The sequence below is a fragment of the Lissotriton vulgaris genome, chromosome 6 (assembly GCF_964263255.1).
Source record: "Lissotriton vulgaris chromosome 6, aLisVul1.2, whole genome shotgun sequence".
Taxonomy (NCBI): Eukaryota; Metazoa; Chordata; class Amphibia; order Caudata; family Salamandridae; genus Lissotriton; species Lissotriton vulgaris.
In genome coordinates this window covers 1,786,203,996-1,786,230,407 of record NC_141694.1, presented here as the reverse complement: position 1 = coordinate 1,786,230,407, position 26,412 = coordinate 1,786,203,996, and positions in this window count along the sequence as shown.

The following is a 26,412-nucleotide window of genomic DNA, read 5'->3' as shown; positions in this document are numbered from 1 at the left end:
GTTTAGAATGAAGGAGGTCTGGTATCTCTCTGTCTCGGGACTCGACTTTCCAACACCCCGCAAGGAGATCTTGGAAAAACTGGAGCTGGATTTCTCAGCAAGAGAAAAGACAGTGTCTCTCTCAGTGCATCTGCTGGAGGGTTGGCTTCTTTCGGCACTTGTTGTAGCGAGCTGCGTCAGGCAAGTAGATAGTCGGACTGCTCCAAACCACTGTGTGTTTGCTAGGGCAAGTGTGGGCATATTTAAACCTTGAAGGTGCTGAGTTTGACGTAAAGTTGGACATGATAACATCATCAAAGAGTCTCAGTTCTTTGAAAACTCCATGAGTTCTTGGACAAATCAATATTCAAGCAAGGGGAAGTCCCTAACTGCTGAAGCCGAGTTTTCCAAGTAATCGTTGTGGATTTTTGGAACTAGTGGAAGTAGCCATGCCATATTTGGACTGCATGAGCTATGTCTAAATATGGTTATGATTTCTATGCATATATAAGGACATGGTGATTTATATCTATATAAGGGCATGAATTTGGAAAATTACACTAGGGTCCTAATATGCTATACAACACTATAACATTGGAGTGGAACTTTCTTTGCCAGTGTAGCCAGCTATGCTGGGCTGTAAGGCTACATTCACTGCCATTTACATTATTCCTATTTAAAATTCAACAAACATCAGAGTTCTATTAATAGACTGATTTGGAAGATAACCAATGTCCTTTCTTCTTTCACTCCATATCTTACTGTAAAGTCTGCGCCTTCTAATCCATGGTATTTTAGAAGCCCTTACTGGTGTTTGGGCTGCCTCCTCAGACTCTTCATTTGTATGAATGTGGGACAGCATTGATGTTCCCCATTGTTAGAACTGGGGGTCTCTAGTTGGCAGAGGTAGGTACCACTGTCCAAATAGGGACCCTTGCTTCTAGTCAGGGTAAGAAGGATGCACTCTTTAGATAAAACCCTTGGTAGCTTGGCACGAGCAGTCAAACTTATCAAAGGCAATGTGCTAAGTAGTTGTACCAACACTCGCCATAAACTGACTCTACAACAGTTTAGAAAAATAAAGGTATTTAATCTAAACTAAACAAGACCAAAAAAACAAAAATCCAACATACACAGATCAAGAATATGGTATCAAATGAGTTCTTAAGGTTGTGTTAAAATAATCCACAGTTGTGTCACATTTTAGCCAACAGTACCTTTAGATGCGACAAAAGTTACAAGTGAAAGCTGTAGAGGGGAAAAGCAAGCTATGCGTCACTCCTGAGACCCTGGGGAGGCGATGCGGAACCCCGCTGGATGCAAGAGGTGTGTTGCGGTGACTCCGGTCTGTATGGGAGGGATGCGATACCTTGCTTGGATTCCGGTGCACAGGTTTCGGTGGAAGCGGCTCGCAAAAGTTATTATACAACGATCTTCGGGGCAGCAACGATCTCCGGTGCGGCGACGATGTGCGGCTCAGCGGCGATCTTCTCCTCTTGTGCCCCCTCAATGCGATGGCTCTGCGACGACTCTCGCAGCGACGTCATGCGGTCCGCAAGCAAGCGGTGGGACGATCTCACCCAGTGACGACACGCTCTGCAACGGTACTCGCAGCAATGGTAATCTTCCTGCACCGGACTGGTGCGTCCCGCAAACTAAGGATGCAACGACTCTGGCAGTGATAACAGGCGCTGCGATGATCTTGGCCTTCGTAGCGGCGGGAATTTCCTCGCACTGACGGGGATTTGCTCCGCAAGCGAGCGATGCATTAAAACTTGCAGAAAGTCTTTAAAATCTTGTTTTACAGCTTCCCAACACAGGTACAACTTCCAGAGGCACCACAACTGGCCCAAGCACTCCAGGAAGGACATAACTCTCTCAGCAGAGTTCAGGGAAGCTGCAGGTGAAGTCCTTTTGTTCCTGGGCCTTCTTAACAGGGAGCCAGCTCAGGCCCTTGAAGATTCCTTCAAGCAAGGGGACACAGCACAAAGCAATGTCCTTCCCCTCTCCTTGGCAACAAAGCAACTGCAGGTCAGCCCAGCAAAGCAACAGCAGGACAGTCTTCCTTCTTCAGTCTTCCAGCTTTCTCCTTGGCAGAGGATCCTTCTTGATTCCAGGATGATCTAATTTTCTGTAGTCTGAGGTCCTGTACTTATACCCCTAAAAGTCTTTGTTCCTTTGTGCAGGATGACTCAGAGCCCGGTCTGAACCAGTTATGGCCGTTCCTTGAGCACTTTGTTTTCCTGGCCTCTCCTTTCCTTTCAGAGAGATGGGCAAGGTCGTCAGCCGCCCAGCAGGAGGTGGAGCCAGTATTGTTGAAGGCAGGCACAGCCCTATTCAGACCCAGGTGCTACCCCCTCCCACCACTCTAGATGCAGATGGAGCTATTCAGCCCAGGGATGGCCCACTCAGCCTCTGGGAGCCATCCAGCCCCTGCCACTCACAAACCAGACAGTCAATTCACAAACAGGGCAAGGCACACAGAAAGGTCAGACAAGAGAACAGCAACTTTCTAAAAATGCTGTTCTCAAACACCGGATTTAAAAACAACCTTTCCTAAAAGATGTGGTATTAAAGTCTGAGTTCAGGGATAATAGACTTTTATGTCCTATCTTGCTCCTATGGGAAGATATGCTGGTAGCCACCATAGCCAGCATTCCCCATGATAGCATATGGGCAAGATAGCCTTGGCTGCATCATCTGGGAACGAGGAAGCCTTGTACAAAAAATGAAGATGGCATTGGTTTATGAACCCATTGTACTTCAAACTATCTCCATTGAACCTTTCAGGCATAGCTAATGGAAATGGGTTAGGTGTATGAACAGGTTGGGGATTTTCAGTGCCAAGGGGGGTGGAACGTGTAACAGAACCAATTCCGTCTGGAGATGCTGGGGTTCTACTCGAAGTCTTCCGACTTCGCTTTGCAGATCTACGAGAGCTGCTGCTAGTTCTTCCAGCAAAGCCCCTTCTGTATCCATCTTAGTTCGGGGGAATGCACTCGTGGGCTTGGGTTTCTGATGCCGATGCCACTAACCTGATACAAAGCTCAATCCACAGGAACAAAGAGGAGTTCCTCACACTCCCTAGGACAGTGCCCGTATGAAGATGAGGAAACTATATTACAAGGAAACTGAACCAAAGAGATTTGGGGAAGAAAAATATCAAGAAGTTACCACTTCTCAATCCCCCAGCCGATTCCCACAAGGTCAGGGTAGGACAGAATACAAGGAGACAGGAACCTACAGAGGGAAGAAAATACACAACCATGAGACTCTCCCCTTCCCCCCTTGGTGACAATGCTACTAAGAATTAAATTAATGCCTGTTTGACAGAAATAAAGAACTCACCTACAGGCTGGACATCTCTTTGATGTTTTGTAGGGAATCCATAAGGCAGTGTAGAAGTGCAGACAAATACCGCTTTACAAGGACCCACTGCTAAGGCTAACTTCAGAAAGGAATGTAAAAATGGGAAAGGGCAGCTTACAAAACAGTCCCCGAATTGTGTGCAAGCGTGGTCCAATAAAATAAAAACAAAGATACTCCTGCTGTCGCGTATACCTGGAGCTCAGAGCATAAACCTGAAGTTCAGAGCAGCAATGTATTCACAGTCGATCAGTCAGGTGTCAGGGAAAACAAACATGCTGCTGCATATGTCAGGGGTACCGAACGCAGCCACAATTCAGCTTCACCTAATGAGCTCAATAAGTGGGAAGTCAGGGAGCGGTCCCCTGCAAATCTCTGAGGGGTGGGGAAAACAAGAGACTAAACAAGGACAGGCTTGAATGGAATGGGGACTCTGATTCTTAATAGTGGCCGCAGGAGGAACTCACAATGAACGCTGCCTAAACTCAATCTCTTAGAAGTTTAACTGTTACAGGGGGCCGCAGGAACAAACTCGAAGCGTCTCAGGAATCTGAATCCAACACTCGCACGGGAGTCTCAGGAAGCACGGTACAGGGGGGGTGGTATCAAGTCAGGAACTAAAAGCCAAGCAACAGCTTCAGTGGTTGGTCTGTATTTAAAGTGAAGGCAGCGGGTATGAATTTCACGTCTCCCACTGCCGGTAGGAGAATCTCTAAAAAGTGTTCTTTATTTCAGCAAAACAGGCACCGGGACCTTTTAAAGGTACCTTCTGATTATGCATGAAGCATTGGACCTAACAGGGTCCCTCTCAAGTTTCATTACACCACTGATAGCACCACCGCAATCCTAAGAGGGTATGCTGTCATTGGCATGAAGACTGCTTATTGTTTTTCATGCACGGGTCCCCCAGGCCTCATAAGGTAGACCAAGACACGAACAACCAGTTACTGTCACAATCCCTAAGTAGGGCATAGCAGTTATATGATTCAGTGACAGATGAGTTGTCAAGTTGAATTTACCCACGGGAAGAGCTGGCTAAGGTTCCCTCTATATCAGGAAATGGAACCACAAGTTTGGTTGACCGATCATCCATAGTTTTTTGGCAGATTCCTTGCACCTGCCAAAGCCTAACCTGCCAGGCCCTTCACATTATGTTGTACTATCTCATTCCAAAGAAGGCAATAGCACTACACACCTCAGTACAAACATGACAGGTTACGACTAGCACAAAGTTGGTAGTTAACCGGTAAAATGATTGTGCTGTTACAGTGTTTAGCATTTGTGGCCTAAAAACTATCTTTCTAGGCGTACTTCTGCACTTTCTGACTGCTGTCACCGTGCTGAAATCACCTGACCACTACCAAAGCACTTTGAGGCCTCACATAGAGGTACTATTGCGCTGTAGAAATGCTGCAATGCAATGCAATACAACCATCTGACTCTATTCCATTCTACTTTGAGGGTGTAGCTTAACTCTGCTAATGCATTCTGTTCAGGAAAGGGGCTCGACCCAGAGCTGCCATGTGGTTGTAGTTCAAAATGTTGGTTCTTTATGAGGTGTGTGTTGTAATTTCCCCTTTAACTGGTGATGCACATGTAGAATGTGAGTGCATCACCAGAACTCCATGGTTGGGGGTTCTGTGAATTTATGCGGAGAGGCTTGCTGGCTGTTGCCGTATCCTTCAATGGGTGCTAATAAATATACGCTTAAGCCTCCTCCCGGTATAGTTTCTTTTGTTCTAATACTGGCGACGAGTGAAGAAATCACCAACCCAAGTACCCTGCGTGCAAAAGCAGTGAATTTCGACACTGGGTGTTAAAATAAGTGCCGCCACAACTTTTCAAGCATTTTGGATGTGCAAAAAGATGTTCGGTTTTCTAGCTAACCGCGATTGTGTTTGCAGAGCTTAAAAGATTTGGCAAAGTGCTGCGGACAGACGTATGACCCTAACTATATTTTGCCTGTTTATTTTTTGCCGTTATCAACGTTGCATGGAACTGGCATTGTTTGAATGAAGAGGAGCGTGAGAAAACTTGTCAGCGCAAGCAGATTCACTCAACTTTTTGCCCTTCTCCTGGCAAATCGCTTCATGTCGCGTCAACATCACTAATTGGAAAAAAACTAGTGTGCAACACGTGACCACTTGCAGGAAGACGAGACCAGTATTTTTACGACGCGCTACGTTTTGTTTTGGACTTATTAACCACAAATTCAGGTACAATTGTTTTTTTTTTTTCAAGAACTGTTGGATTTTTATCGAAAAAAAAGAAAAGTGAGGATTTCGCTTTTTTTGAAACTTTTTACAAATATAGGTGCCAATTAGGATGGCGGACGGAAAAGTGTTCCGTCCGCCATGGTCGCGGTAAAAATACTCCTGACCGCTCTGCGGATAATCCGCAGTAGCAATTAGGATATAACTGACAGCAAACACCGACCGTGGCGGACGGATCACATCAAACACCGACCGCGGCGGACGGATCACATGAAAGACCGCCACAGGCGGACGGTACTACATAAATTCCCTCCGCCGCGGACGCAAACACCGCGGAAACAGGGCCAACCGCCGCACGACCTGCGGAGGGTCCATCCGCACGATTAGGATAACCCCGCAATCCCAACGGAAGTCACCAGCTCCCACGACCGCCGCGGACTCATCGGAAAACGGAGCATGACGGCGGAAGGACCAAACGAACATCACCCCTGCCATCAAACCGATTCTAAAATGGTGGACGGAAGTAAATACAAAACACATAAAACAGGACACCCACCCACCTGAAACACCCACCAACACCAACTACACGCCCCAAGGCCCACCCCCCAACACAAACAAGAGCACCCAAGTCACTACACCCACAGAACACCTGACTGCCATCAACCATTGTGACAGAAGAACCACACAGAGTATAACATGAATCCCTCCCATTACCACAATCCTTTGCATCATAGCACACCTGGAAGAAAGAGGCAGAATACCACAAACAACAGAGACACACACACACACACATAGAACCTGCACACCAGCACACCCTCCACACAAAACCACACCATCCCTACATACCACACACCTGCACACCCCACCCCACACCACCCACACCATGCACATCACACACCATGGTACCCAAGAAAAACCCCAAGTTCACAGACACTGAGTTGAAGGTTATGGTGGATGAAATCATTCGTGTGGAATCACACGTATTCGGCAACCTAGTCAAGCAGACCACCTTGGCAACCAAAACAAACATGTGGAACAGGATAGTGAGCAGAGTGAATGCGTCAGGGACCGTGCCACGCACCAAACACGAGATCCAGAGGCGGTGGCACGACCTCAAGGCAAGGGTGAAAGGCATCAGGGCCAAGAACCACCTGCGGGCACACCACACTGGCGGCGGCACTCCCCCGGAGCCCATACCATTTTTAAAATGGGAGGAGAAGGTGCTGGGCATGCTGCACCCTGAGAGCCTTGAAAGAATAGAAGAGGCACTTGAGGCTGGTAAGTACAAACCAATGACCACTATCACACAGCACTACAACTCCCAACAGGCCCCCATGTTCACAGGGAGGGGTGGGTGGTTGGTCTAGCACTACAACTCGCAACAGGCCCCCATGTTCACAGGGATGGTAGTGGAGTGTGGGGGAGGGTGGGGGGTAGGTCCAGCACTACAACTCCCAACAGGCCCCCAAGTTCACAGGAAGGGTGAGGCGGGGGAGTGGGGGTTGGTCCAGCACTACAACTCCCAACAGGCACCCATGTTCACAGGGATGGTGGTGGAGTGTGGGGGAGGGTGGGGGGTAGGTCCAGCACTGCAACTCCCAACAGGCCCCCTTGTTCACAGGGAGGGTGGTGGAGTGTGGGGGGGGGTGGGGTAGGTCCAGCACTACAACTCCCAACAGGCCCCCATGTTCACAGGGGTGAGGGGGTTGGTCCAGCACTACAACTCCCAACAGGCCTCCATGTTCACAGGGAGGGTGGGGGATGGGCTGGACCAGCACTACAACTCCGAACAGGCCCACCTCACAGCATGGACTCTCAGGTGATGATCCGGTGGACACCTCGGGTGCGGAGGACGATGCCGGCCCAACTACACTCCCAGGGCCATCAGGCTCACAGGACAACCCTGCCTCCACCGCCCTCAACACTGGACCAACAGCAACTACTGCCACTGTGACCTGTGCAGCTACCACCACCACCAACACCACCACCACCACTCCTGCCACTGCCATTCTGCCTGACCCATCGTACGATGATGGACCATCAACATCACAGGCTAGCAGGGAGAGTGGATGGGTGAGGACATAGGTGACGGCCAAGGTCACAAACAGGAGTGCAGCTGCAAGGCGAGGCCGTGAACAACACCCAGCCCATCCTGGGACAGAGACACTGGATGCCATTGCCAGAGTGGAAGCCTCCTACGAGCGGTAACAGGCACAGGCCGATGGTGCCCATCAAGACTTCATAGACACCTGCCAGCTGTTGCTGTCCGTGGACACCCGTTTGGAAGAAATAGTTGACATCATGGGGCAGCAAACAGATCTTTGGAGGGAGTGGTTATCCCATACCACACCACCCCCAAGAGGCAAGCGGAATGGGGCACCAACACCACCTCCCCCTCCCCCAAGTGGCCAGCGGGACAGGCAACCAGCACCACCGCCACCATCACCTGAGGCCACTGACAGGGTGGTTGCCCCAGAACAACCTGCCCCCACAGCTGGCACCGCTCCGGCTCCAAGACGGAGGGGCTGTCCGAGGCTGGATCCTGCTCACAGCAGTGGCAATGCACCATCCACCCGCTCAAAGAGGGGCCGCAACTACGTTCACCCTTCCTTGAGCCTGGCATTCACTCTGCGAACTATATTGCACCACAATGCCAAGCATTGGCACACGTCTGTTGGACTAGGTGTACATCACACAATGTGGTCTCCCCACGGTGTTTTCATCTGATATGACCTTCAACTCTCACTTCCGCACCAACACCTATTTGTAAATATGCACAAACAGTAATCCATACCCTGTAAATAAACACAACGTAAACACTCAATGCTGTGTGACCTCCATGTTTCAATCAAAGGTTCGCCTTAGTACTTGTCATTACCAGGTGCAGGTATCAATGTACTTGACAATCATGTCTCTGTGGGAGTGACCTAGGGATAATGAGAGAACAACAAGCACAGGTCAGGAAACTGAATCACAACCATCACACCACACCATACAGCAACATCCCACAAACCACACTCATCTCAAAATAAGCGGATCACAGGACACACATCAGGGAGCATTAGACGTACACCATCTCCCACACCCATTTGCAAACAGAACATACCAGAACAGGCACCATCCACACACCACATCCACACATCACCAGCGAACATACATCACGCTTTGAACACCAGCACAAGAGGTAGTTACTCACATTTAAGTAAAGTAGCGAGCAATGAGCTGACGCCTCTGGTCCCCACCTTCTTCCTCCCCACTATCCTCATCACTGGACATAGCTGGTATGGGAGGCGGAGGGTCCATGATCAGTGCAATGGTTGTGGAGCATGCAGCAGGCAACCAAGAATTTGCATACTGTTCCGGGTGAGTATGGCAGGGCCTCTCCGGATTTATCAAGGCAGCGAAACCTAGACTTCAGCAGTCCAACCGTACGTTCCACCACCCTACGTGTCCTCCCATGGGCATCATTGTAGTGTATTTCTCCTGGGGTAGTTGGATTCCGTAGAGGGCTCAGCAGCCATGGTCGGTTTGGGTACGCAGAGTCGCCTAGGTGGGGGGATGACAGACACATACATCATTACCAGGATTGTTGGTAATAGCATGTCACACATACAGCACAGTAGTCATCACAGCACACTCACCTACAAGCCACGCACGTTCTTGATGCAAGTTAGCCATCAGTTGGGGGACAATGCTGCCCCGCAGGATGTGGGAGTCATGTGCGGACCCTGGAAACCTTGCACACACATGGGAGATGATGTTGTCAGCCAGGCACACCACTTGCACATTTATAGAGTGGTAGTGCTTCCTATTACGATAGACGGCTTCACGTGCCTGGGGTGGAATCAGATCAATATGTGTCCCAACAATGGCACCCACTACGTGTGGGATCTGGGCCAGGGCATAGAAGTCACCCTTAACTGCAGCCAGCTCTGCCGGACGTGGAAAATGGATGTAATCATCCTTGTAAGACATCATGGCATCCAGCACATCCCGCAGTACCATGCGGAACATGGATTGGGACATCTCCCCGGCATGTCCAACTGTGTACTGGAAAGTGCCAGTTGCAAAGAAGTGAAGTGCTGCCATCACCTTTGCTGTGGGTGTAATTGCTCCTGGATATGGCCTGCGTGGCTGCAGATGAGGTGACAATTTGCCTACAAGGTCCTGCAACCTCTGTCTGTCCAGCCGGAATTTGCAGATTACCTCCTCTTCAACCATGTCCTCCAGCACAGTGTATGGTCGGGGCAGGCTAACACATACATTTGAATGGACAAGTCAAAATGCCATAGCAGCACCCACCGCAGGCCGCCGGGCCTGGCCACACACCCACTGCCGGGTGCAGGCGGTGGGTGACCGCAGGGTGCGGGGGGTGGTGAACCGCCCTATGTACAGATATCATCCTGGCATGGTTGCCCCTGGCCACTCACACACCGCTGGGTGCAGGTGGTGGGTGACCGCCCGGTGCGGGCGGTGGGTGACCGCGGGGTGCGGGTGGTGGTGAACCTGCCCTGTGTAGAGATATCAGCCTGGTATGGCTGCCCCTGGCTGCTCACACACCACCAGGTGCAGGCGGTGGGTGACCGGCAGGTGCAGGCGGTCAGTGACCGCCAGGTGCAGGCGGTGTGTGAGTGGCCAGGGGCAACCATGCCAGGCTGATATCTCTACACAGGGCAGTTAACCACCGCCCGCACCCCGCGGCCACCCACCGCCTGCACCCAGCGGTCACCCACCGCCTGCACCCGGCAGTGGGTGGGTGGCCAGCCCCGGCGGTCTGCGGTGGGAGCTGCAATGTGACTGTAAGGGGGGGTACTAACTGCCATTCCCACTTGCACATTCAATGTGTGTGTTAGTCGGCCCTGCCCCCGCGGAATGCGTGCTCCGCCCTAGCGACGCCAGTGAGTGTTGAATTTCAAATGCTGCACCATCGCGGTAGCGCTCACATGCGGTTGCCGGTGTGTGACTGTGACGGTCCTTGAACATGTAGCCAATAATAACAGGTAACGCGGGGCACGTAAAATAGCGGAAGCCGTGCACCGCCACAGCAGGGCCAGTCATTGGCTCTTTTTGAAAGAGGCAGCCCAGGAAAACCAATTGCTGTAGACGTGTGCCACTGATATCAGCTCAGCCCTATATATGTGTGAATCTATGCAGCACACATCCACTGCTTCCAGCCACTGCTGCCTGCACCCATCACCTCTACCTGCTGCCGCTGACTAATCCACCAACTGCTGCTTGCACCAATCACCTCTACCTGCTACTGCTGAACAATCCTCCAACTGCTGCTGTTGTGCCACAGTCCGGGACCCTGCCATGTCGAGAGTGTGAGAGATCCGTTCTCATCCCTTCACCGCAGCGGAGCTTGATGTCCTTATGGACGGTGTGCCCCACTACTATGACCGGCTCTACAGTGCCCCCGGACAGGTGGTAAGTGCAGTGGGGGACATGGTGGTGTGCATGAGGTGGTCACTGATTCCTGGATTCTGCAATCTTGGCGGTGTGCTGTGGGACCTTCACATGTGCTGTACTGTGCATGGCTGCTGCAGGATACGTGTTGCTCCTATCTGTGTGGCTGTCCATCTATCCACTGACTTTCCCATTTTGTCTCCCATCATGGTAGGTCAAGCTGCACCTTCGCAAGACCGTGTGGAGGACCATAGCACGTGATGTACGGGCAGTGGGGGGGTGCAATAGGCGACACACACACTGCCACAAGCGCTGGGACGACATCTCCAGGCTCAGCAAGAATGTGGCGGAGATGACACTGGGGCAGATTCCACGTACATCCCGACTTACACGACACACCATGACCCCTCTGATGCTCCGTATCATTGCAGTGACGCATCCTGACCTGTCCGCCCGGTTGAGAGGGGATCAGCAGCAAACTAGCGGTAAGCAGACTGAATGTGTTTGTGACTTGTGAGTGCATGCATGTATTGATGCCAGATGCAGTAGTGACATCCGTGGTGTGTATGTTGTGCTGCAATAGCATGTTGGTGCCATTATCGGAGTGTGCGTTGGCATCCATGTCAGCCAGATGGACATACCAGTTGCATTGTAGTGCAGGGTCCCAGGACATGCCCTTGAGGTCTGTGTTCTCATGGCAACCCATGTGTGGTGGTTGGCATGCACTTGCCCTGTTTGTTAGTAGTACATGTTTCACAGGCACCACCGGTTCTTTGACATGAAGATGTATGGTAGGGGTGGTTCTTGTGCAAGATGGGGGCTACATGTTGGTCAGCAGTCAAGGTGTTTTGTTTTTGCAATTTTCTGTACGTGAGTGTGGCACTTACATATACCTCTTTTCTCTCTTTCAGCTTTGGTCGCGGGCACTGACACACAAACGACAGAGCTCAGTGGTGGCAATGCATCAGAATCCAGAAACACACACACGCAGACTGAGACTGAAGAGAGCAGGACAGGACTGTCCCTGACGACTCACATGTGGAGACACCATCGTCCTCATCTTCAGACGGTGTTGGTGAGTCAGCACTGATGGTAGACACAGGGAGTGGGCAATCTACACCTTCAGTCAGTACACAGCACACAGGGCCAACACTGCCAACAACTGCAACAAGTACTGCTCATGCTCGCCAGAGTAAGGCGAGCAGAGTGGCCTTCGGTGCAGGCACTGCTGCCCCTGCCCCTGTGACACAAAGTGCCCTTGTGCTGAGGCAGTTGATCTGCTGCGACAGCTGTGTGTAGGGCAGACCAACATGATCAATGCATTCCTAGACCACGATAGGAAGTTGGGGCAAGTGGTAGAATTCATGGAGGGGATGCATGGCGATGTTGCTGGTCTACACAGAACAGTTCATTAACCAACACAGTGTCTGCAGCCTTTCAAAATTTGCAGGCACAAGCTTCTACTTCAGACCCCCATCCAAACCACTTGATGTGTCAGCGGAGAGTGACATGTCTGAGCAGGGCTCATTTTCGGGATATTGCACTAGAAGCAGCCACAGGCAGCAAGGCAGGGCACGGAGGCCACAGACACCATCCCCTAGGACAGGGAAATCTTTCACAGACCACGACATCAGCTACCCTGGAGTTGACACACAGGATAATCAAGGTGTGTTGGGTGACAGGGTTTCACATGTAACACAGGCCTCCCCCTCCAAAGGTACTCCCAAGGCAAGGGCACCTCCCAAGGCCAAGGACACTGCAAAGGACAAGGACACTGCAAAGGAAAGGGCACCTCCCAAGGCCGGGGACACTCCCAAGGACAAGGACACTGCAAAGGAAAGGGCACCTCCCAGGGCTAGGGACACTCCCAAGGACAAGGACACTGCAAAGGAAAGGGCCCATCCGAAGGCCAGGGACACTCACAAGGACAAGGACACTGCAAAGGAAAGGGCACCTCCCAAGGCTAGGGACACTACCATGGACAAGGACACTGCAAAGTAAAGGGCACCTCCCACAGTTCAGGCACATTCCAGAGACAGGACACATCCTACAGGCAAGGCACCTCCCAGGGACAAGGGTTCTCCCATGGACACGAGCACCATCAAGGACAGGCATACATCACCCCTGCATGCCCTGAGGCTGATGTTGGAGAAGGAACGTAAAACACATGTGTCAGCGGTGGAGTCCCCCCATACCTCTACTCCCATCCACACCCCGCAGAAGCAGAGGAAGGAGTACACTGTTGTTGCATCACCCATTACACATGATGCAGAGGGCAGAAGGCAGGGCCACAGCAAACGTAAAGCAGGGTCCAGCACGTCCCCAGAGAGCAGACACACACCAGCACATGATCCCCCTTTGATGGGTGATGTTCATGATGAGGCCACACCACTCACCAGTCCAGTCATGTCCGGGGTGCCCTTCCATATCCTAAAGAAACGGAGACACGCACCTGTGACACCCGCCCACCCCAATGTCGCTCCAGTGCAGCTGTCCCCAGCTCCCAGAGCCACCCTGCCTCCTGGCCCATACAGCCCTGTGGCTCACCATTTTAGTGGTCCTAGTGGGTCAGCTGGAGTTCACTCTCATGTGTCATATAGTGGCACTGTGTATGTTGTTCGCTGTCATGCCTCATGTAGTAGCACTGTGTCAGTTGTGCCCTCTCCTGTTTCAGGTACTACCAATGTGTGTGTCCGCCACTCTCATGTCTCTGATGCTGGCATGGTATTTGTTGGTATTTGTTGGTCAGTGTGCACAGTCATGTCCTGGCAGTGTGTCTGGGTCTATGGCTCATGTGTCACTTACTAAATCTGTGGCTGTGTCCCACACTCCTGTTTCTGCTGCTGGCAGTGTGTATGGGTCTATGGCTCATGTGCCAGTCACTTGAGCTGTGGCTGCGTCCCACACTCCTGTTTCTGGTGCTGGCAGTGTGTCTGGTTCTATGGCTCATGTGTCAGTCACTATAGCTATGGCTGCGTCTCCCAATCCGATATAAGATCCTGCCACTGTGTCCGAGGCTACTAGGTCGAGCAGTCCACCAGATTCAGTACTGTGAGGTGTAATTCCCATCACTCACATGTCATTTTACTTGGTGTGTAGATAGTCCATTGTAATCACCCTTGCATTATTTATGTCCATGGGGCGGGGCGCTTGACACACGTCCTTGGGCTGCCTCTGATGTACCTGCTCCGTGCCTTGGCATGGACTGTTGATGCTCTTCACCCCTCACATGTGTTGCCTCAGATGTCCCTGCTGTGTGCCATGGACTGTTGATGCACTTCACCCCTCTCATGTGCTACATCGGATGTACCTCCTCTGTTATGAACACTGCCCTGTTGCTGTTAGGATGCTGCATTTTTGCCCCTCTCATGTGCTGCCTCAGATGTACCTGCACTGTGGCTTGGCATGGACTGTTGATGCACTTGGCCCCTCTTATGTGCTGCCTCAGTTGTACCTGTTCTTTGCCATGGACTGTTGATGCTCTGTGCCCCTCTCATGTGCTGCCACTGGTGTCCGTGCTGTGTGCCATGGACTGTTGATGCTCTGTGCCCTTCTCATGTGCTGCATCAGATGTACCTGTTCTGTGCCATGGACTGTTGATGCACTTCACCCCTATCATGTGCTGCCTCAGATGTCACTGCTGTGTGCCATGGACTGTGGATGCACTTCACCCCTCTCATGTGCTGCATCAGATGTACCTGCTCTGTTCCTTGCCATGGACTGGTGATGCACTGTGCCCCTCTCATATGCTGCCTCATATGTCCCTGCTGTGTGCCATGGACTGTTGATGCATTTAACCCCTCTCATGTGCTGCCTCTGATGTATCTGCTCTGTTATGAACACTGCCCTGTTGCTGTTAGGACGCTGCATTGTGCCCTCTCATGTGCTGCCTCTGATGTACCTGCTCTGTTACGAACAGTACCCTGTTGCTGTTAGGAAGCTGCATTGTGACCCCTCATGTGCTGCATCAGATGTACCTGTTCTTTGCCGTGGACTGTTGATGCACTTCACCCCTCTCATGTGCTGCATCAGATGTCCCTGCTGTGTGCCATGGACTGTTGATGCACTCTCGTGCTTTGGAGACAGCCACGGGCAGGCTGCTGAATTTTCTACTGACAGGCATTTCTCGAGTTTATCCTCTGTGCTGCCGCGAACCCACCCACCTCTCACAGCCCCCGCTCCGTGGGCGCCGTTCGCAGAGGGAGACTTGGGGGAAATTTTACCCGGGAAAAAAGAACTAACACGAACTTGGGACTGCGAGGACCAGCATCCACGGCGGCAGTTGATGAGCCGCAGCTGGTCCTCTTCCCGTGCCTGCAATTCTCGTTGTTAAACTCGGAGTGGGATTTCATTCCTCCGATTCTGCTCGTGCTTTGGAGACAGCCACGGGCAGGCTGCTGAATTTTCTACTGACAGGCATTTCTCGAGTTCATCCTCTGTGCTGCCGCGAACCCACCCACCTCTCACAACCCCCGCTCCGCGGGCGCCGTTCGCAGAGGGAGACTTGGGGGAAATTTTACCCTGGAAAAAAGAACTAGCACGAACTTGGCAGCATCCACGGCGGCAGTTGATGAGCCGCAGCTGGTCCTCTTCCCGACTCCGCCCTACTAAAATACTCCCCAGGCAAGCGCACGCGGGACACGCGCGGGTCGGAGCACGGGGCGAAGCCTGGGCAAAGGGCGGGCCCTCTGAGGCCCTCAGAGGCACGAGAAGGCTAGGCCAGTACCCTAACATCCCAACACAACATTAGCATTTTCCCCAGTGGGATATACAGTAATTACAGAATATTTGTTTATAGCCGCCTTGCCCCTCCCCATTCCCGGTATCCAGACGGGGGTCAGCTGGTGGTGGTATACGAGCTGTCGCTGAATCGCCCAGGTCCTTGGAAAGGGGGCAGTGGCTCTGAGGAGGTTATCAATTTTGTTGTTTCCCCCAACGGAGCATCTGGAGGGGAATTAGGGTCTTTCTTGATTTGGGACTCTGTGGGCGTTAGGAAGGGGCTCTCTTTTTCCTTTTCCTATGCCCTCCACGAACAAAGAATAAGGGGGATTGTGTTACCTAATTGTGCTGTGTTGATATATTTTGATTGTTTTCTCCCTCCCCCCGTTCTTGTTTTAATCTTATGATCAAAGGGGTAGTATTGTCTTCTTGTATGGTGAAAAGTAGATATCCTTAAATAATCTCCCGTTACTTTTATCGAGTGAGATGATGGCCAAAAAATTAAGATCTGGGAGAATTTTAGTAGGAAGGTCATGCTCAAAAATCAAATCTAACCCCCTTCGAAATAAGACTAGCCATGTAGCCCATTTGAAAGGCACTTGTCAGCTTTTTAACCTCTGGGAAAGGGGAAAGAATAAAGCTACAATGGTGGATCCCATATCTGAGGATATTAAGGCTCTTGAGGCAAATAATTCAGGTATGTTATCTAATACAAAGGGAATGGTGACTATAAACAGAAAGGAAATAGAGGATAATTGTTTAGTTGCAGCAAGAGTAGAACTTGCATCCTTCGAGAATAGTTTTTCGCCTCCTCTCTTCTCAACAAAGGAAAAAATATAGATCTAGTTCCAGAAGTTATTATAAAAACAAGGAAAGAGATAGAACATGACATTCTGCATAACATGAAAATTCCCCAAGACAATCACCCCTCACTGAATGCCTCTCCTCTGAGAGGATCTCTTAATAATGGCCTGTCTCCCATGGTCTTAGATAAGGAACTCTGTCGAAGATACATAGATACCGATCTAGATAAGGTCCAGACTGACCTAAAAACACCGGCAACATCAAACCATGCAGACCTCCACCTTTATAGTAGCACCCCCTCTAAGGCCTCACACTCAAACATCTCAATGAGTCCCAACCTAAATCTAACTGGGATAAACACATTTCAACCTCATGGGATGGACAAACCCATTTCAGACTCTCTTTCTTCATTAGAACACCTATTGTCGTCTATTTTGCTATTACTAGAAAAATTTGTTGGGGGCTCCGACTGTGTACTAGAAACAGTGACCCAAATCTTGAAAGTCTTGCTGGGCATTCGACATGAGAAGGATATTAAACATGACGTAGTCCCAAAGGATCAGACTCCTATAGCTCAAGATGAGTCAAATATAGTAAAGGAGGATGCCAATTCATGTTATATTCATCCAATTCCTATTTCGAGAGCTCCATCATTAAACTGCTCAATAGATATTGATTCTGAAATAAAGATCCCAGGGGAGTACCCCCCAAAAACTGGAAATGATCTCTTTCCAATCTTCAAAAGGCAACAAGGAGAGGGAGATAGGGAGGCAGTCGTCTTAGAGGATAATAGTAACAAAGGGAATCTAGAGAAACCTAAAAAGAATGGGAGGAATAAGAGGAAATTAATAAGACGGATAGAAAAAAATAGGCGGAGGAAAATCCTTTTTGGAAAACACCCAAACTCCTCTACGAATAAAGAGGTAGATCAAACATCCCAGGCGGTTGCTGAAAACGAAAACAAATCTGAAAATAAGAATGTAATGGAAAACATCATTTCCCCGTCCTCGGCTGTACCAGCGGTTACTCCCTTCCCTTTCCCTCCTATAACAACTGTTACTAATCACTTTTGTCAATCAGTTGGTTTTAACAGGGATGTAGTTGGAGCTATTAGCTCGATACCTTTGGGACAGGAGTACAACCCTTCTGGACATATAAATCCAACTCTCAATCCGTTGGCGACATCCTTTGCGGGAGTAGTCACACGAGGCATATCGCTAAAAGAAACTAAGGAGGAAAGTATTGACACCCTTTGGCTAGAGTTTTCCCCCCTTTTTGATGCTGAATGCACCCTGAATTGATCTCTTCTACTCAAATACTTTCAAGAATCGGCAAACTTGGCACTAATACAATCAGCTGATTTAGACAAGGTATTAATATTAAAGACCGAGATAGGGATGATAACCAGGCTGAAGTTCCAGTCTAAACTAGTAGCAAATTTAATCTTGCAACGATCTGAAGATCTCCAGAGTAGAGGGATAGATGTAATTCCCTTGGTAGGGAACACTGGACAAGATAGAGTTTCTAAACCTTTAATCCCTTCAAGGCCCCCTTTTTCAATGTTGCAAGCAGCTACTGGTAGCACAAAACAGGCCGGCGATCTTGCGGATTTAAAAATATGTAAGTCTAAGGACCTCCGTTTAGTGTCCTACGTTAATCTGCCTTTACCATCTCGGCAATTTGATTCCGGAGATGAAAGCCATCGATGGAACTGGCTACCTGGAGTGCTTGCAAGAAAACCCCCAAATAACCAAGCGTCCAATTCGCATTTTTAGCGACAAGATGTCAATAATATCATGGAATGCAGCTGGCTTAAAAAATAGTCCGGAAAAAATGCAATTTCTCCTGTCTCTGGAAGGCAAATATAATATGCCTCCAGGAGACATGGTGCCCGGATAAAATTCAGGTGGGGAAGGATTATTTTGTATTGGAAGGCAGAGAGAGGGCATGCCAGTGGAGGGATAGCTTGTCTTTTATCTAACCAACTAAAATGGAATTATGCCCACTATTTGGACCCCTGCAACCTTTTCCAAGCAGTAACATTATTCAGCCGTGGCAATACTGAAGTTCTTAAACCCCTGGTTTTGATCAATGCCTATGTTCCACCGGAAGCTGGTTTTAATGTAACTCTGAAAAAGGTTTTTGTATATCTTCAGAGTATCAGGGAGAAAGACCCCACGATTGCTATAATTCTAGTAGGGGATTTAAATTGCAAAATCTCCAACTTAAGTATGAATTTATTTCGTGATAAATTCAAAGAAGAAACTCTCCATATCCCTCCTGCATCATTCCCCGAAAATATTAAAACAAATAAACGAGGGAAGTTACTTTTAAATGAGCTGGTAGATATTGATGGAATTATTGCGAATGGGAGACTCCCCTCGGATTCCCCTGCAAATTTCACGCATAAATCTTATCAGGGTGAATCGATTTTGGACTATGTAATAGTGGGGATTCACTCTTTTGAGCTACTGAAGGATCTCAGCATTATTGAAACTCCACTCAGCGACCACAAAATACTCTATATCTCAGTGAATGTAAACCCTCCTAAATGTGACCAGTGGTCTTTTAATAGTGAGTGGGTAAACTTTGAAGTTTAAATCAGGAAGGTGTCATTGGAACGCAAGAGCACAACGCGATTTGGAGGGAATGCTTGATGTAGCAATAAACGATCTTCCTTCCTGGTATGGTTTGGGCATTGAAACCTTCTCCTTGTTTATGAAGGCAGTAATAGCAGTTGCTAAAAACTCTAATAAGAAAAAGCCTGTTAGAATACTTCCAAGCCCCTTGAGATTGCTTAATATAGAAATCAACAAATTAGTAAGGGCTCAATTTTTAGTTAAGTCTGTTGATGTAGCACGAACAATATCATTGCTAAAAAGAAAAAGGAGAAGGTTATTGAACACAATTCGTAAAGAAAAAGAGGATGCCATTTGGATAAAACTAAGAGAAGCCTCTTTTAATGGTGAAATGAGGCAGTTTTGGTCCCTTATAGGCGAGGGGTGTGGACTGAGAACAAGACCACTCCCCATCCCAATTGAAGAACAAATATGGGTGGACTTTGTTTCTACCCTCTATGCCAGTAACAGTTCTGTAGCCCTACAAGCATGCCCAAAGGAGGTTAGTCTGCCCTTGTTACCCTTCTCAGAAAAAGACATAGACCTAGCCATTAGAGAAATGCGGCGCTCTGGGGCAATGGGTCCCGATGAATTACCTATTTCCATATTAAAGCAAAGTGGGGCCAAATGGAGTAAATTACTCTGTCCCGTGTTCAATATTTGTCTATTGAGAGGCAAGGTTTTACCATCCTGGAAGGGAAGTATCCTGGTTCCACTCTTTAAGAAGGGTGATCGCTTGTCCCCCCCAAAACTATCGCCAGATTGCATTGTTGGATGCAATCGGCAAGGTTTTTACAAGATGTTTGTTGAAGCAAATAAATGATTGGGTGGATCGTTCAAATATTCTCCCACTTGAACAGACTGGTTTTAGGAAGAACGACGGTACTATGGATAATTTAACAGCCCTCCTGGTAATAACCGATAAATATATAAGGGCCTGAGAAGGGAGAGTCTACGTGGCTTTCATAGATTTTTCCACAGCCTTCCATAAGGTCGATCGACCACTGCTGTGGAAGAAACTATCAGCTCTTGGTATGCCACCTGTGCTTCTAGACTTGGTACAGGACCTACATGACAATACTTGGTGTAGAGTATTGCTGGGGGGAGAGAGAGGTCTATCCCAGCCCATCCCCTCTGCCAATGGTCTCAAACAGGGCTGTCTATTGGCTCCCCTCTTGTTTTCTCTTTATGTCAGGGACCTTCCCCACACTTTATCTCCCTGTGAAGGAATTGCTCCGTGCCTGGGAGACACACACATTTCCTGTTTGATGTATGCAGATGACATAGTAATCCTAGACCTTACTCCGAAAGGCCTCAATAATCGTCTGCATGCCCTACACATATTCTCCGAAGCACACTATCTGAAAATAAATATTTCTAAGAGCAAGGTAATGTGTATGATGGGGAGGAAAAAACAGAAATCGGGTCACATTAGCTGGGAGCTGGGAGGTCAAAAGCTGGAAAGTGTACAATCATATGTATTTTTAGGTAAAATAGTTAGTAGCAATTTAAGTAACAAACCCCAAATAGATAACAGTTCCCACAAGGCAAAGTCGCAGGGAAATGGTCTAAGAGCCTTATATAAATCTACCGGTAAGAGACATTTTGTGCACCTTTTAGAGGCATTCCGGGCAAAAATCCCTGCAACTTTGCTTTACGGTATTGAACTCATTGATTTAGGAGAATGGGGCTTTTTGGACATCATTGAGGGTTCCCTTTTGAGAAATTTAACATCAGTCAATAATGCATGCACTGCAGCATCCCTTCGACTAGAATTTGGCTTAAGAAGTAGTTGGGTCCAGGGTTTGGCAGGAGTGATTCGCTGGGTCGCCTGTTTGATTAAGGGAAATCCGGCCACACTAAGATCTCTCATCAAAAAACAGCTACTGGGCCCTCTAAAAGAGTATTCGTTACTTATAAAGAACTTCAGGAAGGCTATTACATTCTTGGATTTGGAGGAATCAATCCTTTTTGACCTTTCTGCGCAACAGCTAAAAACTACACTAAAACAGGCGACATGGAAGTTAAGCTTCGAGAGGGATTGTAACTCTATCATTTTAAAGAAGGGGGTCACTCAAGTTGTTAATTCGTATCTATTTAGACAATTGCAACCTTATGCCTCTTGGAACATGCCCCATGGTCTGCGCCGTTTCTGGCTACTTTTGAGGCAGGACCTCCTTCCTTTGAATAAGTTATTAGCCAAATGGTACGGCATTTCCAATATATGCAGTTTTTGTAATAATTCAGTCCAAGATACTGTGCATGTTTTGTTTGTTTGCCCTGCCCTAATGGCTCATCGTCGTACGTGGGTGAGACCAGTCTGCATACAATTGGGCATTTTATCGGCAAGGTCTTTCACTGATGCTATTTTTAGTCCCCCCAATGAAATCTTTTGTAATTAAATTTTTAAATTTTTTAAATGCTTTCTAGAATTGTATTAAATGATTTACATGAAAATTTGGCACACTGGGTTTAATAGTAAGTTGGTTTAATATGTTGTTTTAAACTTCATACTGTTTTATTGTCATTTTGTTTTATGTGGATCTCTATAGAGTTCCAAATCATATATTCAATAAAATATTTGGAATTTGCTGCATCAGATGTACCTGCTCTGTGCCTTGCCATGGACTGTTGATGCACTGTGCCCCTCTCATGTGCTGCCTCAGATGTCCCTGCTGAGTGCCATGGACTGTTGATGCACTTAACCCCTCTCATGTGCTGCCTCTGATGTACCTGCTCTGTTATGAACACTGCCCTGTTGCTGTTAGGATGCTGTACTGTGCCCTCTCATGTGCTGCCTCTGATGTGTCTGCTCTGTTACGCACAGTGCCCTGTTGCTGTTAGGATGCTGCATTGTGACCCCTCATGTGCTGCCTCAGTTGTACCTGTTCTTTGCCATGGACTGTTGATGCACTTTGCCCCTCTCATGTGCTGCATCAGATGTACCTGTTCTTTGCCATGGACTGTTGATGCAGTTGGCCCCTCTCATGAGCTGCCTCAGTTGTACCTGTTCTTTGCCATGGACTGTTGATGCACTTGGCCCCTTTCATGTGCTGCATCAGATGTATCTGTTCTTTGCCATGGACTGTTGATGCACTTGACCCCTCTCATGTGCTGCCTCAGTTGTCCCTTCTGTGTGCCATGGACTGTTGATGCACTTAACCCCTCTCATGTGCTGCCTCTGATGTACCTGCTCTGTTATGAACACTGCCCTGTTGCTGTTAGGATGCTGTACTGTGCCCTCTCATGTGCTGCCTCTGATGTGTCTGCTCTGTTACGCACAGTGCCCTGTTGCTGTTAGGATGCTGCATTGTGACCCCTCATGTGCTGCCTCAGTTGTACCTGTTCTATGCCATGGACTGTTGATGCACTGTGCCCCTCTCATGTGCTGCCTCAGATGTTCCTGCTGTGTGCCATGGACTGTTGATGCACTTAACCCCTCTCATGTGCTGCCTCTAATGTACCTGCTCTGTTATGAACACTGCCCTGTTGCTGTTAGGATACTGCATTTTGGCCCCTCTCATGTGCTGCCTCAGATGTACCTGCTCTGTGGCTTGCCAAGGACTGTTGATGCACTTAGCCCCTATCATATGCTGCATCAGATGTACCTGTTCTTTGCCATGGACTGTTTATGCACTTCACCCCTCTCATGTGCTGCCTCAGATGTCCCTGCTGTGTGCCATGGACTGTTGATGCACATAACCCCTCTCATGTGCTGCCTCCGATGTACCTGCTCTGTTATCAACACTGCCCTGTTGCTGTTAGGATGCTGCATTTTGGCCCCTCTCATGTGCTGCCTCAGATGTACCTGCTCTGTGGCTTGCCATGGACCGTTGATGCTCTGTGCCCCTCTCATGTGCTGCCTCAGATGTACCTGTTCTTTGCCATGGACTGTTGATGCTCTGTGCCCCTCTCATGTGCTGCCTCAGATGTCCCTGCTGTTTGCCATGGACTGTTGATGCACTTAACCCCTCTCATGTGCTGCCTCTAATGTACCTGCTCTGTTATGAACACTGCCCTGTTGCTGTTAGGATGCTGCATTGTGACCCCTCATGTGCTGCCTCAGTTGTACCTGTTCTTTGCTATGGAGTGTTGATGCACTGTGCCCCTCTCATGTGCTGCCTCAGATGTCCCTGCTATGTGCCATGGACTGTTGATGCACTTACCCCCTCTCATGTGCTGCCTCTAATGTACCTGCTCTGTTATGAACACTGCCTTGTTGCTGTTAGGATGCTGCATTTTGGCCCCTCTCATGTGCTGCCTCAGATGTACCTGCTCTGTGGCTTGCCAAGGACTGTTGATGCACTTAGCCCCTCTCATATGCTGCATCAGATGTATGTGTTCTTTGCCATGGACTGTTGATGCACTTCACACCTCTCATGTGCTGCCTCAGATGTCCCTGCTGTGTGCCATGGATGTTGATGCACATAACCCCTCTCATGTGCTGCCTCCGATGTACCTCTGTGTTATCAACACTGCCCTGTTGCTGTTAGGAGGCTGCATATTGGCCCCTCTCATGTGCTGCCTCAGATGTACCTGCTCTGTAGCTTGCCATGGACTGTTGATGCTCTGTTCCCCTCTCATGTGCTGCCTCAGATGTACCTGTTCTTTGCCATGGACTGTTGATGCTCTGTGCCCCTCTCAAATGCTGCATCAGATGTACCTGTTCTTTGCCATGGACTTTTGATGCACTTCACCCCTCTCATGTGCTGTCTCAGATGTACCTGCTCTGTGCCTTGCCATGGACTGTTGATGCTCTGTGCCCTTCTCATGTGCTGCCACTGGTGTCCATGCTGTCCGCCATGGACTGTTGATGCTCTGTGCCCCTCTAATGTTCTGCATCAGATGTACCTGTTCTTTGCCATGGACTGTTGATGCACTTGGCCCCTCTCATGTGCTGCCTCAGTTGTACCTGTTCTTTGCCATGGACTGTTGATGCACTTGGCCCCTCTCATGTGCTGCATCAGATGTACCTGTTCTTTGCCATGGACTGTTGATGCTCTGTGCCCCTCTCATATGCTGCATCAGATGTACCTGTTCTTTGCCATGGACTGTTGATGCACTTCACCCATCTCATGTGCTGCCTCAGATGTACCTGCTCTGTGCCTTGCCATGGACTGTTGATGCTCTGTGCCCCTCTCATGTGCTGCCACTGGTGTCCGTGCTGTGTGCCATGGACTGTTGATGCTCTGTGCCCCTCTCATGTGCTGCATCAGATGAACCTGTTCTGTGCCCTGGACTTGATGCACTTCACCCCTCTCATGTGCTGCCTCAGATGTCCCTGCTGTGTGCCATGGACTGTTGATGCACTTCACCCCTCTCATGTGCTGCCTCAGATGTACCTGCTCTGTGCCATGCCATGGACTGTGCCCGTCTCATGTGCTGCCACTGGTGTCCGTGCTGTCTGCCATGGACTGTTGATGCTCTGTGCCCTTTGAAAACGTATTTGTTTCATTTGTGCCTGTATTAGCATTATTTGCGCGATTTCCCCCGGCGCCCTGCTCTGCTCCCCCCTCCATTTTGTCTCCGGTGTTGTTGTTGTCCTACTCCCTGAGCCCGCCCCGCCTCCCAGCTGAGACGCCCTCCCACTACCTATTTCAGCGCCCCCTGACCTCGTAGCGCTGTGACTCCTCGTCGCTCCTGCCCGAGTGGTCGCTCCCTGGTCTGCCTGTCTGCTGTAACGCGGTATTGGTGATCAGCGCTGCATAGCTTGTGACTGTTGTATTGCACTTTTACTTGAAAACGTATTTGTTTCATTTGTGCCTGTATTAGCATTATTTGCGCGATTTCCCCCGGCGCCCTGCTCTGCTCCCCCCTCCATTTTGTCTCCGGTGTTGTTGTTGTCCTACTCCCTGAGCCCGCCCCGCCTCCCAGCTGAGACGCCCTCCAACTACCTATTTCAGCGCCCCCTGACCTCGTAGCACTGTGACTCCTCGTCGCTCCTGCCCAAGTGGTCGCTCCCTGGTCTGCCTGTCTGCTGTAACGCGGTATTGGTGATCAGCGCTGCATAGCTTGTGACTGTTGTATTGCACTTTTACTTGAAAACGTATTTGTTTCATTTGTGCCTGTATTAGCATTATTTGCGCGATTTCCCCCGGCGCCCTGCTCTGCTCCCCCCTCCATTTTGTCTCCGGTGTTGTTGTTGTCCTACTCCCTGAGCCCACCCCGCCTCCCAGCTGAGACGCCTTCCCACTACCTATTTCAGCGCCCCCTGATCTCGTAGCGCTGTGACTCCTCGTCGCTCCTGCCCGAGTGGTCGCTCCCTGGCCTGCCTGTCTGCTGTAACGCGGTATTGGTGATCAGCGCTGCATAGCTTGTGACTGTTGTATTGCACTTTTACTTGAAAACGTATTTGTTTCATTTGTGCCTGTATTAGCATTATTTGCGCGATTTCCCCCGGCGCCCTGCTCTGCTCCCCCCTCCATTTTGTCTCCGGTGTTGTTGTTGTCCTACTCCCTGAGCCCGCCCCGCCTCCCAGCTGAGACGCCCTCCCACTACCTATTTCAGCGCCCCCTGACCTCGTAGCGCTGTGACTCCTCATCGCTCCTGCCCGAGTGGTCGCTCCCTGGTCTGCCTGTCTGCTGTAACGCGGTATTGGTGATCAGCGCTGCATAGCTTGTGACTGTTGTATTGCACTTTTACTTGAAAACGTATTTGTTTCATTTGTGCCTGTATTAGCATTATTTGCGCGATTTCCCCCGGCGCCCTGCTCTGCTCCCCCCTCCATTTTGTCTCCGGTGTTGTTGTTGTCCTACTCCCTGAGCCCGCCCCGCCTCCCAGCTGAGACGCCCTCGCCCCTCCCCCCCCACCATCCACTTATGGCCAATGCCCCCACGCGCAGCGTCCACGCGCTACGTACACGCCGAAGGTGCGCCAAAGGTAAGCCCGTCTACGCCCGTCCGCGCCTGGACCGCGCCCAGCGCCAGACCCCCTGGCCCTCACACTGCCCAGCCCTCCCGCATTACCTACGATGCCGCCACCCTCCTAGCCCTTAACCCCGGTCGCGCCCCCAACTGCGTCCAAGCCGCTCCTGGACACACCCATGGACCTTTCTCTTGCTACTCCTGCAAATTCATCGGCACCGACATCATCTCCGCTACGACCACACCACAGATTCCCGACCCCAACCACCTACAGTGCATCCTTCTCAACACTCGTTCGGTCCACAGACACGCCATTGACCTTTGGAATCTACTAGACACCATCTCTCCAGACATCGCCTTCCTAACGGAAACATGGAAGAACGCCTCCTCCGCCCCTGGCATCACCATCGCCATCCCAGAAGATTATAAGATCACACGCAAGGA